Source organism: Camelus bactrianus, chromosome 34, assembly GCF_048773025.1.
Source record: "Camelus bactrianus isolate YW-2024 breed Bactrian camel chromosome 34, ASM4877302v1, whole genome shotgun sequence".
Taxonomy (NCBI): Eukaryota; Metazoa; Chordata; class Mammalia; order Artiodactyla; family Camelidae; genus Camelus; species Camelus bactrianus.
Window position 1 is genome coordinate 21,516,640 of NC_133572.1, and position 13,611 is coordinate 21,530,250.

The 13,611-nt window shown below is 47.7% G+C and overlaps 1 protein-coding gene across 2 annotated transcripts in view; it reads right to left on the bottom strand.

The window, feature by feature from the left end:
- The window catches only part of LOC141575942 (uncharacterized), a 147,959-nt gene that overhangs the window by 52,761 nt on the left and 81,587 nt on the right, over positions 1–13,611 (bottom strand). For both annotated transcript variants that reach the window (XM_074357784.1, XM_074357791.1), the window contains 3 exons: positions 9,128–10,011; positions 4,493–5,064; positions 2,928–3,096 (listed from right to left, as the gene is read on the bottom strand). The gene's annotated coding sequence lies outside the window, so the exon portion shown is untranslated. The remainder of the gene's footprint in view (positions 1–2,927; positions 3,097–4,492; positions 5,065–9,127; positions 10,012–13,611) is intronic.

Sequence of the window (13,611 nt, forward strand, 5' to 3'; positions counted from 1 at the left end):
GGATAAATGACATTGCCCTGAAAATCCCAAACGCTGCTGACTGACACACCAAAGCTGCATGGTCTGGGCTTTCCTCCAACCCAGGCACAGCCCTGCCCCCCCTCAGCCTCAGTCTGCAGCTCAAGATGAGCTAATTCACATGCAAAGCTGTGAACACCAGCTAAGAATGACGACTCCCAACGTGTATCTCTAGTCCGGCTCCTTCAACTCAGCCCCAGGCTCATAGACCCGATTGCCTCTTTGAAGTCCTAACTTGGATGAAAAATGGCATCTTAAAAATGCCTCATGTCCACCATTTACTCTGGAATTCAATTTCTGGCAGGTAACTCCCATGCTCCCCATTTTAGTAACAGACCCAGCACTCACCTAGGTGTTTGAAGTCACATTCAATTTCCACTGTTCCCTCCCTCCAGCCCTGGCCTGGAATATTAGTCCTGTCATTTCTGTCTCTAAGCCCATCTCAAGTCTGGTTCTGCAGGGACCACGGCCGGATCCCCACAAGCTCACAGCAAGGTGCACTGAGTCACAGTCCTCCGAAGAGGGCTCCCTGGAGGGGGAGGCATCTCCTGCCGCCGGTCACCACAGAAGGCACTGGATTCTCACATAGGAGGCCCTGGAGAAGGGACTCAAGGTTCTCCCGTGATCTGAGTTTTGAAGGTCCCGAGGTCTGAGGGAGCTCCTTTTAGCAGACACACCTGCCAGTGAGCAGATGAGGATGGAGGAGCCCAAGGAAGGCTGTCCTCACTCCGACCCCTGGGCCCTCAGGAGCCACGGGAAAGGCCTGTGTCCAGGGCACAGCCCACCAATCACAGATCCCAGCCTGCATTTGCCAACCCCGACAGCCTAGACTCCTTCTACTTGCGAGATTTACTTCTGTTCTGTTCCCCACCCAGAATGTGATGGACTCTTTCAGAATGTCTGGCCTGTCTCAAGCGACACCAAGTCAGTGAAGGATGAAGTGTCAACATTTGGACTAGAGCATGAAAGGAGAAACAAGGCCTCATGATCAGCATGATGGTGGTGGCCAAACTCTTCCCCCGGGTGAGATGAACAAAGGTGGGGGTGAGAATCCAAGGTCTTAGATCGGCCAAAGCATCTTCCTTCATGGCTGACGGGGGTTGGAGGCTCACTACCGCAAACTAGCGACACGGCTGTCAGTGGGGGACGTCAGCTGCAACAAACACGGAGTCAGCTCTTTAATGCCAACATGGGTTAAAAGTAAAGGCCGGTGCAGGGAGGCCTGCTTGGCTGCTGAGGCAAACCACAGACCCGGCTCTGAATGCCCACTGACTGGAGCAGAGAGGAAGCTACGGTCCCTTTAACAGTCCCTGTGTACACGAGATCCATGTGAGCCAGCTACTTAGGAGAAGGCCATGTTGTCCTGATACTCAGAAAACCCAGCCTCGTAAAGGGAACAAAAGAGTGGCATGGATTTTAGACCCACTTCTGCCCCTTTATGAAGGCAAAGTAAAGTAAATGGCAAGGGGAAGTTGAATGCAAAAAAAAAAAAATTAAATAACCAAACGGTGACTGATTCCTCCAACAGTGTCCCCTGCAGCTGCTCACCGCCGAGCCTGCCACTTCCTCACCAGTGACCGCCGGTCAGGAAGCGCCGTCACGCACGTCACACAGAGACAGCCAGGAACGGCGTGCTGAGCACGTTTGTGTAAAAGCAGGAATCGAGCAAGATGCTGCAGACTTTGACTTGACAAGATTAAATACTCCATGAAAAGAATCCCTCAACAGCCGCCTAAGTCAATTGGCATCTCACTTCTTCAAAACAAACTAATTGAATAAGTGTGCATTTGTCACCAAATATAAGGAGGACCAAACCGGTTCCTCAAAGCAAAGATTTTAACAGGTATCAAACACCAGTGGGTGATGTACTAACAAAGCAAATATTCCAAAAAATTAGAAAATAAAAAGATGACTAAGATAATGCATGGATCAAGGCAGCTGAAAAGTTTCTGCTTTTTAAAGCGATGGAGACAGCACGCAGGGCGATCTAGCTATTTCCAATGCAGGATATGCACAGACACCTTTTCAAACTCAACGGTGCGGTACAAGAGAAAAAGGAATAAAGAAAAAGGAAAAGAGGAACAAGCGAAAATTAGAAAGACACAAGAACAAAAATGACTTTGACAGCATGTACAAGAATTTACGTGAGTGTGTGAGGCCAGGGACGCGGGGACGGTGAGACCCACCCTCACCTCCTGCTCCAGGGAAGGCAGGGGCCTGAGGGGAGCGACGCTGCTTGAGGACCCCAACGTGGTCAGCGCCCCTAACCAAAACTCCACATACATGCGTCTAGGCAGCTTTTAAGCTACAAAATGTGGTCGCATTACAGGCTGGACAGTTTTACTCACTCCCAACGAGAGTAGCAGGAGAGAATTAGTCTCTGCTCCTGCACCAAAGCATTGTTTTAAAAATTAATGACTGTGGAATAGTAAAAGCAACAATGGAGTAAAAGTGACTGGAGGAGAACGTGCTTGACCCGAGGTCACTGGCCGCGTTATCTCACTGACGTTCAGATGCTGGCTGAGCCCTTACGGTACCAAAACAGACAGACCCACCAGGAGGGAGTTTAATGAGCTGCTGTATTTTGATGCCGAGAGCCATACCTGGTACACGAGGTTCTGGGTAAACAATGGTGACAGTGTCAAAACTATGGGCTAAGCACACATCCAGCTACTCCGCCAAATCCCAAGGGCAGACGTCAAAAGGCAAAAACAAGCTGGCATTCTTTGTTGGGTCTGCAGACTCAGAACCCAGCAGTTGCTGAGCAAAAATGTCACCAGTGCCTCCTATGACAAAAGAGGAGGCACTGGCCATGGGGCTCGGGCAGGGCTCCAGGCTTCCACTGCTCACCCACCAGTCTGTCCCGGGGGAGAACATGGTCCCTGCTTAAGTTGCACCGATGCACCTACCTTGACTGACGCCTGGGGGCTCAGCAGGAGGTGACATGTGAGGTGAATGGAGCCAGCCTCGTTGTAGCCCGGTGCTGGCAGCTGTGCCCACAGCAGTGCCCAAGCACCTAAACCTGCCACCTCATCCCCAAGGAGCAGAAGGGTGTGCGGGCGTGTAGATCACAGGACCCTGCGAGGACAAATAGAGATCATGGCCACTACATGTCTCACCCCTTACTAAAGTCATAGAGGTATGTCCGGGAGGAACAGAAAATTCATCCAGAGCCCGCCAGGAACCACACGCAAGTGGGACTTGGGCCCCCTGTGCCTCTCACTCACAGGGCTGGTCTGGACTTTCTTTTTATCAATTCTCTGGCATCTTCTCCTCCAACTTACCAACAACCAGAAAGTAGGATTTGATCTTAGGTAAGTTCAAGAATCACAGAGCACTGCCTCCACAGCAGGCCCGGCAGCACGTGCCAGGTCCTCCGACCATCACCTGTGTTGCCGCCATGAGCGCCCTCCAGATTCAAGGCCCGAGGCCATAGGCTGTGGGGGCACAGCTTCCCTCACTCTCCCCTGCAAAGGGGGACCACTTCTGGGCAAAGGCTTCTAACCTCTTCTGCCCGAGGGAAAGCATGATAGATACACGGGGAAACAGAGCAGAAGGTGGGGGGTTAGTAAGCCCAGGAGAGCTCGTCTGCACTTCCAAGGCAAAAGTGGGGCCGTTGACTTAATCACAGGGACAAAGTGAGGATGAATGTTTCCCTGCTTAGTCTCATACTCCGTGATACGCATTTCCCTGCATAAGGAGTTCATCCGGAATTCCCTGGAGGTGTTTCTGATGTCCTAACTTGGCATGCTGGCTGTTGGGGAGGAAGAGAGGGCCTGAACCCAGCAGGTGCTGGGCCTGGGAGGCAGGAGACACCGGCTCCAGTCCCAGCTCAACCAGCGACTCGTTCTGCCTCTCGGGATTCAGCATCTCATCTATAAGCAAAGGGATGAGACTGTCCCAGGACAGGCTGCCTAACAAAATTGAAATGAGAGCCATGTATAGAAAGCTTCCCAGTTGCCACATTTAAAACGGTAAAAAAAGAAACAATCAAACAAACAAAAAATAGATACTAGAAACTGATTTTAAGAACAGATCTTACTTAATCTGCTGTATGTAAAATACTATCATTTTTACATATAATCAATATAGAAAGTAACAAGATAGTTTACATAATTTTTACTACACAAGTCGTAGCGTCTGATGTGCATTTGACCTACAGCACATCTCAGCTCAGACCAGCCTCTTCCCCAGAGCTCATAGCATCAGTGGCTGTGGCTACTCTATTGGACAGCAACTCCAGGGGTCCCACCAGGGGTCCTGGCTGAAAAAACGGGAGGAAGTCTCCACACTGACCCTAAAAGTATCTCTCTGAAACAAAGGCAGATTCACTTTTAAATGTCTGTAAACCGTCGGGCTGCACCTCCCTCCGCCCTTGGCTACAAGACAGCCCTCTTCCTTGCTGATCCCTTCCTGGATGTAGGGAAGGAACCCGGCACACATCCAGGGTGGCCGGGCCTCCAGGTAGACTTACCTGCTGTCTGTGTCCAGTCCCATGAAGTCCTCCTTCTCAAACAAGGTGCAGAGGAGGGGGATCCTTTCCCCAGACTTGTCGGGGTCCCATCCAGCCACTTGGACTTGAGCAAGATTAAGAGTGACTCAGTGAAGTCCTCGATCCTCTTCTCCACCACCCTGCAGTCCTCGTAGTTTGAAGGCCACATTGGTGCGCGGCTGCTTGGCTACCTCCCCATGCAGCACAAAGACAAAGAGCTGAGAGTCATTAAGCGTGGTGCCATACAGCTCCTCTGAACATGGTGCTTCTCGATGGCCTTGGCCGAGAGGCAGTCGGAAATGGTGACAAGGCCCACGACCGTGCGGTGGGTCTGGAAGTCACTCCACCCATTCTCAAACGCATAGTGGTGCCTTTAGTGGATACAGAGTGCCCACTGGGAGCCGCATGGGCTGATCTGGCTCACCAAGGAGATTCGTTTATAGATGCAAAAGAAATTGTCCTCTGAAATGATCCCCACGGGTTGGACGACCACGGGGAGAGTCTCATAGTCCTCAGCACACTGCACGTAGTCAAGGATGCTCATGTTGCAGGCCCTGCCGAGAGGGGAGAGGAGATTGAGGTAAATATTTTGCTGTGGGCTGCGGGCGCATCTGGGTTGCGGTGACCTGGTGTGTACCAGCCAGAAGGCAAGGGAAGCACAAGCAAAGCCGAGGGTACAGTTTGTCCTCAGAGTCTGTACATGGCTACCGTAGCTCGGATCACATTACCCAGCTTTTGGTCTAGGCTTCCTGCCCCTGCACAGAAGGGTCATTTCTTGTTTTCTGTTTCCAAGCACCTAGCAAGACCCTGATGCAAAGTCAGAGCTCAACACTGCTGAATAAAGAAATGAACAAAGGAACTGCTTTCCCCACCCCCCTTCAGCAGATTATAAAGAAAAGAACCGCAGTAGGATCAAAAGATCTGGATTTCAACACCAATTTATTTGAACTCCTTAACTGCAGAATAATGGATAAGAAAACTTGCCTTGGGAAAGAGGGTACAGTTCAGTGGTAGAGCACATATATAGCATGTACGAGGTCCTGGGTTCAATCCCCAGTACCTCATTTTAAAAACTGAAACAAATGAATAAACCTAATTACCTTTCTCAAAAAATATTTTTAATTCAAAATTCAAAAAACACCTTGCAATTGACACAACTTTGTAAACTTGACTATACTTCAATTAAAAAAAAAAAATCCTTGCCTTACAAGAATATATCTGGATTACAGAAGTTTGCAAATGTAAAATGCCTAGGGTACCACCTGCATAAAGAGAGGGGACTGTACAAATTTACTATCCCTCATTTATGAGCTATACTTCCTTTGGGGGGTGTTATAAACTCTCAGAGCTAATTTTCTCAGATTAAAAAAAACAAAACAATACTTGATTCTCAGCACTGCTGAAGAATCAGATAAGCCTGTGAAAGCATCTGACCCATAGAGGTTACTCAATAAATGTTTGTTGAATGAATGAATAAACAAAGTGAATGCTGCTCCCTGCCACAGACCATCATAATGGTACTGCCTGGAAATCCCAAACCCACGTTCCACCCGTCTCTACACTAACCATGTGGGTGACCTGGGCAGGCCTGTGTGCTTCTCTAAGCCCCAGTTTAATCATAGATTGAAATGAGGGCAATAACACAAACCTCAAAGGGTTAGTGAGTCAGTAATGAATTGTACCCCATCTTTGCAATATGGAACCATTAAGGAAAATTGGGCAAAGGTCCATAGGCCCTCCGCATATTATCTCCTACAAGTACAGGGGAACCTACATAATATCTCAAAATAAAAAGTCTAATATTTTAAAGAGGCTATTGAGGTTAAATGAGCTCATTGTCTCAAATATGGAACACACAGTACAAGTACGACAATGCCTAGCCCATGAGATACACTCAGTTAACATTCCCACTGGACCCACTAATCCCTCCAACTTCAGAGCACGAGGATGGGTCCTCGTGGCCAGAGGCCACTGCACCTGAAGCTAACAAAGCTAATGGTCCCCACTTCCAAGAGCCCCTGTCACCACCCTTGTTCTAATTTTGTATTTGTAATACTTTTTTTTTATTTAATAGAAACCCCCAATTGCATAGCCTTCAGGTCACCAAAACATGACCACAGAGATCATGATGGCAGCCCTCCTTGGTGAAACAATAAAATGAAAAGCCATTTCCACAAGACCTCTGTGTAAATCTACTAGGGAACTTCATCCTGGACTGAGGAAGAGGACTGGGGAGGAGGGGGCAATCTGGGGCACAGAGAACTATGGTCCACCTGTCCCACGATGGACTTTAGACTCAACCCTCACCCTCCAGGTAATTCAAAATACACACGACAGAGTGCTATGGACAAGATTTTTTTTAAAGAAATCCCTGACTCCCTAGCAGGTCTTGTTTCTACCGAGACACAGATGGCTTATGTTTATAATGTTTCACAAAAGCCTTAAAATATTATCACCCCAACTTGACACATTAAGAAACTGAGGTAGAGAGGTTTATCACATTGTGCAAGATTAGAGAGAGGCCACGTCAGACACCGTATTTAAACCCAAGACCCTGCTCCAGTGCTCACACTGGAAAGTGTGACATGCTGCCCCTTTCCTGCCCTATCCCTGCAATAAATTTCTGAAGTCTTTTCTGTGCCACCTGGAATCACAATAACTTCAATTTTCCACAAAGAGCTATGTCACTCCCTGGAGGACATATCAAAATCTAAAGGGTTGGGATGGGAGGAGAGATTTGCATTTTCTGTTTCTCAAAGGAAACATGGCTTTAAAAGAAACTGAAAAGCACTTATCTAGTGTAAGCCCTCATTGTGCAGAGAAAGAAACGGAGGGTCAGAAGAGATAAGGAAAGGACCTTATTAACAAATATTGCCTCAGCGCAGCACCAAGCCAGCCCTGGGCACTGCTGGGGGAGGATCTGGGAGGCCAAGGAGAATGAGTCTTAGAAAACGGAAAGAGAAGAAGCATACAAGGCCGTGTCTCTACACCACCATCCCATGAAATTCCACCAAATTACCCAGTATGGGGGCAGCCAATAATAAGGTGGGGTAAACAGGTTACAGAAACCTGGAAGTCTCAACCATAGTGGAAATTCCAACATTTACTATGTTATTTTCCCAGTTCAAGCATCAACTCAGTGGGCACTCTGTACCAGGGAATACACTAGGCCTGGAGTTCTCCCAAATAAAGATCTCTATTACCATGTGTGCAAACCACATAAAGGCCACCAGAAGAAAAGCGCTCACAGATAAGATGGAATCATTGAAACTGAAAGCAGCCAAAGAGCATATATTACTAGGAAAAACGGTGCTGCTAGAAATGGACTCATGGACATAGAAAGCAAACCCAGCTTAGCAGGCAGGAAAGGGGAGATTAACAGATACACATTAATAAATATAAAATAAATGACAAGGACCTACTATATAGCACAGGGAACTATATTCAATTTTTTGTAATGAGTTCTACTAAAAACAATCAAAAACATATGTAGATACATATGCATATGTTTATAACTGAATCTCTGCTGTACACCTGAAACTAATATTGTAAATTGACTACACTTCAATAAAAAATAAATTAAAAAATAAATAAAAATAAAAGCAACGCCATTAAGAAAAAAAAAAAGAATACTCTAATCCCCTTAGCTGTAGGTGCTGGAGAATCCTGGTTGCAAGCACCAAGTCCACTGGATCACTCCAGCACTGGCTGTCACTCTTTCTGACCATCAGAGAGTCACTTGGCTTCACTGAGGTTAGTTTTCTCTTCTGTGAAAGGCTACAGTAGCAACTAACGATGTATAGAATCTCATCATTCACAAGCCCAACAATTAGTGAGGACTTCCCAAGGGCCAGGCTCTGGAGAGATGAAAAGATACGGTCCCAGATATATTCATGGGTAGAAGAAATTTATGCCATAAAGACATTAATTCTTCCTGTTTTGATACACAGATTCATTGCAATTCTGATTAGAATTCCTACCAGATATTTCATGGAATGTAACAAGTTAATTTATGGTCAGGAATAGCCAAGAAACTTCTTTAGAAACACCACAGGGGAGGGGTGGGTATGTCACACATTTCCACTGGTCTTTCTGATGTGATGAAAACGTTCTGGAATAATAATTGTTGCACAACTGTGAATATGCTAAAAGTTGCTGAATTGTACCATTTAAATGGGTGGACTTCATGGTGTGTGAACAATATCACAATAAAGCTGTTATATGAAAAAATATTTCTTGACAATTATTTTTCCCTCTATATGACTAGTCTGCCCCACGATTTAAGAAAAACAAAAAACCAAAACAAACCAAACTGTGCCAGGAGCTCTTTGGGACTGCAATGTCCCTGGGTCTCCAAAGCCTCTGGTGGTGCTGTTCCTGTTAACGCACCCTAGCTGGGCTGGGCTAGTTAGGGACTGTAACTATCTTTTTAAAATCGACGGTTACACGTTTCACCCTGGGAGTGGGAAGGAAGGAGGATGTCACAGCCTCATGCCTTCAGCTCATTTTTAACTGAACCAAGCCCTGCTTTCAACACTGTAATCCCTGGCAGTATAAAAACACGTGACATCAACAAGCACCGCCATCATAACACCTGAAAGTGTTCAAGGTACTTACCTGGGGCAGAAACACTGAGGGAGGAGACAGAAGCTCGCTCAGCACTGAGGATCCACTTTCCCGACTCCACCAGAAGCTGGGCTTTACAGCCGGAGGCTCTCAGCCCAGGGAGCAGCTCCCACGCCGCTGAGCTTGTCCTCAGGGAGCAGGAAAGGAAGAGCAGGGCAGACCCGGTGTCGCGGGGCAGGGAAAGCGAGGGGGGGTGGAAACGCGGGCTGCAGCCCCGCTCAGAGGCCAGCCCCAGCCCCAGCCGCCCTCCCCCTTCCGGGTCCGCAGAACCCGCTCTCCCGGGACACAGCCCGCCCAGGGGCGGGGACGGGCCGGCGGCCGAGGGGAGGCAGCCCGGGAGGAGAGGACTCGCGGGCGGGGGAGGGGAAGGGTTCGCCAGCCGCGGACTGAGGGGAGCCCGGCTGGGTGAGAGGCTGCAGGTGCACACCTGGCCATGGACAGGTGTGGCCGGGGCGCCGGGGTAGGTGGCGCGGGCAGAGGGGTCTGGCCCGAGCAATTCAGCTGAACACAGGCTGACTGGCGCCCTGGGGGGCTGTGACATGCCGACCGCCCTCCTGCAGCCGCCTGACTCCTTTCCCGGGAGCCCCCCACCTTGCAATTCCACAGCCAGTGGCCCCGGCCCCGGCCAGGAGCTAGAAGCCTACCGGTCGACAGAGCTGAGAAGCCTTTGGGGCCGATCCCCGGCTCGGAGCTGGAGCTTCCAACCCGCGGTCCGGCTGGCACCGGCTGCCCATGCGCAGGAGGGCCAGCGATCCACTCTGGGTTCTGTGAGAGAAGGTGGGGCAGCGAGGGAGGGAGAAGATGGGAGGGGGAGGAGAGGAGGGGAAAAGTGGAGGGAGACAGATGGACAGGAAGAGCAGAGAAAAGGGAGGGATCTGGAGAGGGGAGGGTCGTAGCGGATATGGAGAGAAAAAGCTTTACCTCTGGGGGCAACCCGAAGGAGGCGGCAGTCCTGCCTCTGTACCATTCTGTAACCCTTCAAGGCCCGCAGCTCATGTTTTACCATTCTGATCCAGCCCTCCATCCGATGCTTCTGCAGAACCCCTATGGGTATCACACCCGTTGCCCCCACGCGGAGCTGGGTTTCCTGTTGCTCTGGGAACCAAGCACCCGCTGGTGTTGTCGCTCAGAACTACCTTGGGAAGAGTACATATTCCCCTTTTACAGCCTTGGAAACAGGCAGGCATGATCTCTGCCTTAGTTCCACTCTCCCAGGTGTTGGGCTGGCGGGGAGCGGGGTGGTACAAGATCAGAGCCCCAGACAGAGCAGACTGCCTGAGTGTTGGTGCACAGTCCCCATCCCTCCTGGGTAAACCACACCCCACCCTAGTGGAACCATCAAGGGCTCACAGTAGTTCCCTGGGTGTGGGAGAGCTATCCTCATGTAAAGGAAATCCCAGCTGGGCTTACAAGCTAAGTCACAAATCTAAGTGTGATAAGTGTCGGTTTACTGATCTAAATTCTGCTGGACTAACTCGTAAATCTTAAGTATAGTGTCAGTTTACTGGGCTAACAAGCTAACTCGTAAATCCAAGCTCAACAGTTGTCAGTAACGTGATCTATTACAAGTTGATAAGCTCCAGTGTACTGATTCCTTGCTTTTTGTTGTTTGAGCCTTATTGGCTAATACCCCTTACTTGTAATTAACCCTTTAAAACCTCATGTGTATGTCTTGGAGGTGCTCAGAACTTCGGAGCAGAAGCCCCTCTGAGCCCGCCGGCATAATAAATCTGAGTACTCCAACCCTCCCAGTGGTGCTTGTTTCTTGGCTGGCCTGTTGTTTCCATAACACTCAGTTCCAGTGCCCAGCTTGCTAGGTAGATAGGAGTGTTACTGAGTCCAAATTCATTCTCCTCAGTGCAGGACAGGCCAATAAGTTGGGAGACCAGGTGTTGGAGCAAGGAATAGCAAGTTTCTGTAGACCTAGATGGCAAACTAATGTCCTGGAAAACCATCTCCCCAAGTCAGAATTCAGGCTCCTTTCCTACGTGCTTGGTTGTTGCAATCTTCCTGGTGTAGGAATTCCTTCCTGTTAGAATCCTTTGTTCTTGCAGCTATCTGCCTGGGTCAAATCTCTGTAAACCTCCAACAAAACAAACGTTATTTTCTATTCTGTAATTTGTTATCTTTTTATGAATGAAAAAGTGTTAAATATCCTTAAAGTTCAGAGCCTTCAGAATAGGCTCTCCTGTATATTTCAGGCTCTAAGCAACATTGTTTTACAAGCAAGATGAAGCCTAGGAGACAGAGCAAAGGGTTAAAGTCAAAGGAACAGATCTAATATGGAGTCAGATTTGTTCTGTTCTATTACCGAGGCAGAAGCCACTTGAGGATTTAAATCCCTTTAAGTTAAAAATAACTAAAACTTTAAAGGAATTTACATACATAGGTGGGAATGTGCATAGCATATCTGGAAAAGCACCCAAAGGATAGTAAACAGTGGCATCTTCAGGGAGGGCTGGAAGAACAGAGGATGAGGGTAAACTTCTTTCACTTGTGTATTTTTGTGCTCTGTTTGAATTTTTTTTTAACCATTTGCATGTATTTCTTTTTCAGTTAAAAAAATGTGTAATGAAGCAAAGGAGTAATTAGCTCAGCAAATACAGCAGCCATGGAATCACTGAGTCATCACATTTGACTTAAGCCAGGAAGCATTTATTGACTCTCTCCAATGTGCCCAGTGCTGTTTTAAGACTTCTTTTATTAATATTATTTATTATTATTATTATTGTTATTTTTATTTTATGAAATAATAACAAGTTATCCCCCACCCCTGCCCATGGCTGGTGGAAAACCAACTGAGTTTTTATTGAGTTGTTTTCCAAGGAGTAGAGATGAGTTATAAACTGAACACATCTTCAGGGCAAAACAGGCGGAGTGGTTTTACAGCACTCCAGACAGCTATGAAGGGTTTTCAATAAAGGCGCCCAGAGGCTGAGAGAGAAAGCCTCCAGGGCCCTACAAAAAGCTGCCCAAACTGCCTTCTCCATGGCACTACTGAAATAGGAAAGAACAAATCTGACTCCATATTTGATCTGTTCCTTTGACTTTAACAAAACCAAGTTAATACGCTCCGGTCTTTTCATGGGTTATGATGTCACAGAGGAGACGGACAGGTCAACAAGGAACCACTCTGCCGTGATCACGGAGCCGGGGAACGGGATGGGCGGCAAGATGTATGATGCAGCCGTAGCTGTGCCCGTGCTTCTAGGCAGGTAACCAAAGTCGCCTCGACAAGGTGTCAAATACTTGTGCCCACGTCCTCATCACCTGACATGTATTAAAGAGAAATGGAAACCTATAAAATCCAATACCCTTGGTGGGTACATCGTCCAAAGAGGAAAGTCACAGTTTGACAACTGGCCATCCCGGTTCCCTGGGATTCATTCTTGGAGAACCTTAGAAACCACTCCTCTGTCCTTAAGAAATGCTGCATATTTGTCCTATATTTGGCTCAGGGATGGAGCACGTTCAAGTGAACTTTAATGTCTGCACAGAATTGACTGTCTTTCTCCAGGTTCACTTGTCCATTCTAAAGAGGCCTGAGCTAAGTCCATCCTCAGTAAGATCTATTCCCTCCAGTGACAGCTCATTGAGCCTGCAATTAAAAGCCAACTGAACAAGACTGTCTGTCCTCAGCTAAAAAGTTCACCCATCCTTCACTGCTTTCTTAATCTCCTCTCCTGGCTAATTGCAACAGACTAACACCTCCCTCCACGAAGCTCCCCAGCTATGTCAGTTTGTCTCCCCAAAGAGAAAGTAAGGTCCATAAATGAGGAGTCAACTCCATAGTCACCTCTGAATTCCTAGCATATAGTAATGTTAATAAATAGAACTATGATTATGGCTTCTTTCCTTTAAAACATTTCCGGTTATTTGAATGAGACCTTGGAAGAGAGGTGTTTGCCGTCCAGTATCTTGATCCACAAGACTCTGGAGGCCTTTTTCGGAATGGCTGTTCACTGATCCATTCAAACCACAGCTTCTCATTCCAGGAGTAGCTGTGCTTCTCTGCCAGGAGTTTGTGGTCACTCTCATGCCAGAAGAGCTTTAAACTATATCCTTACTTTGGATTTGTTATTTTTCCCCTCTTCCAACAAAATTGACTTTCCTTACTGTCTTGCCTTGAGGAATTTTTTTTTCCTAGTTCACCCTTTAGTAAACCATGCTTCTCGAGATGGGCTTGGCCTTACATATGATCAGTCATCCAACTCCCAGTGTGAGAGGCTTCGGGCTCACCTCCTGCCCTACTGTCAAGGGAACTGAAACTCAGTACAGGAGGCAACAGGCACCCCAGGGCTTCTAAGGCTCATGTATCACACAGAATCCCTGATTTCTTGTTTGTCTTGGCTTCTGAGGATTTCCCCTCACTTTCTTGACAATTAGCTGTGCAGCTTGAAAGATGAGGAAGGAAGGTTTTATTTCTTAATCAGCGTTTTAAGAAACTTGTGTAATGAACGTTTTCACGAGTTTCT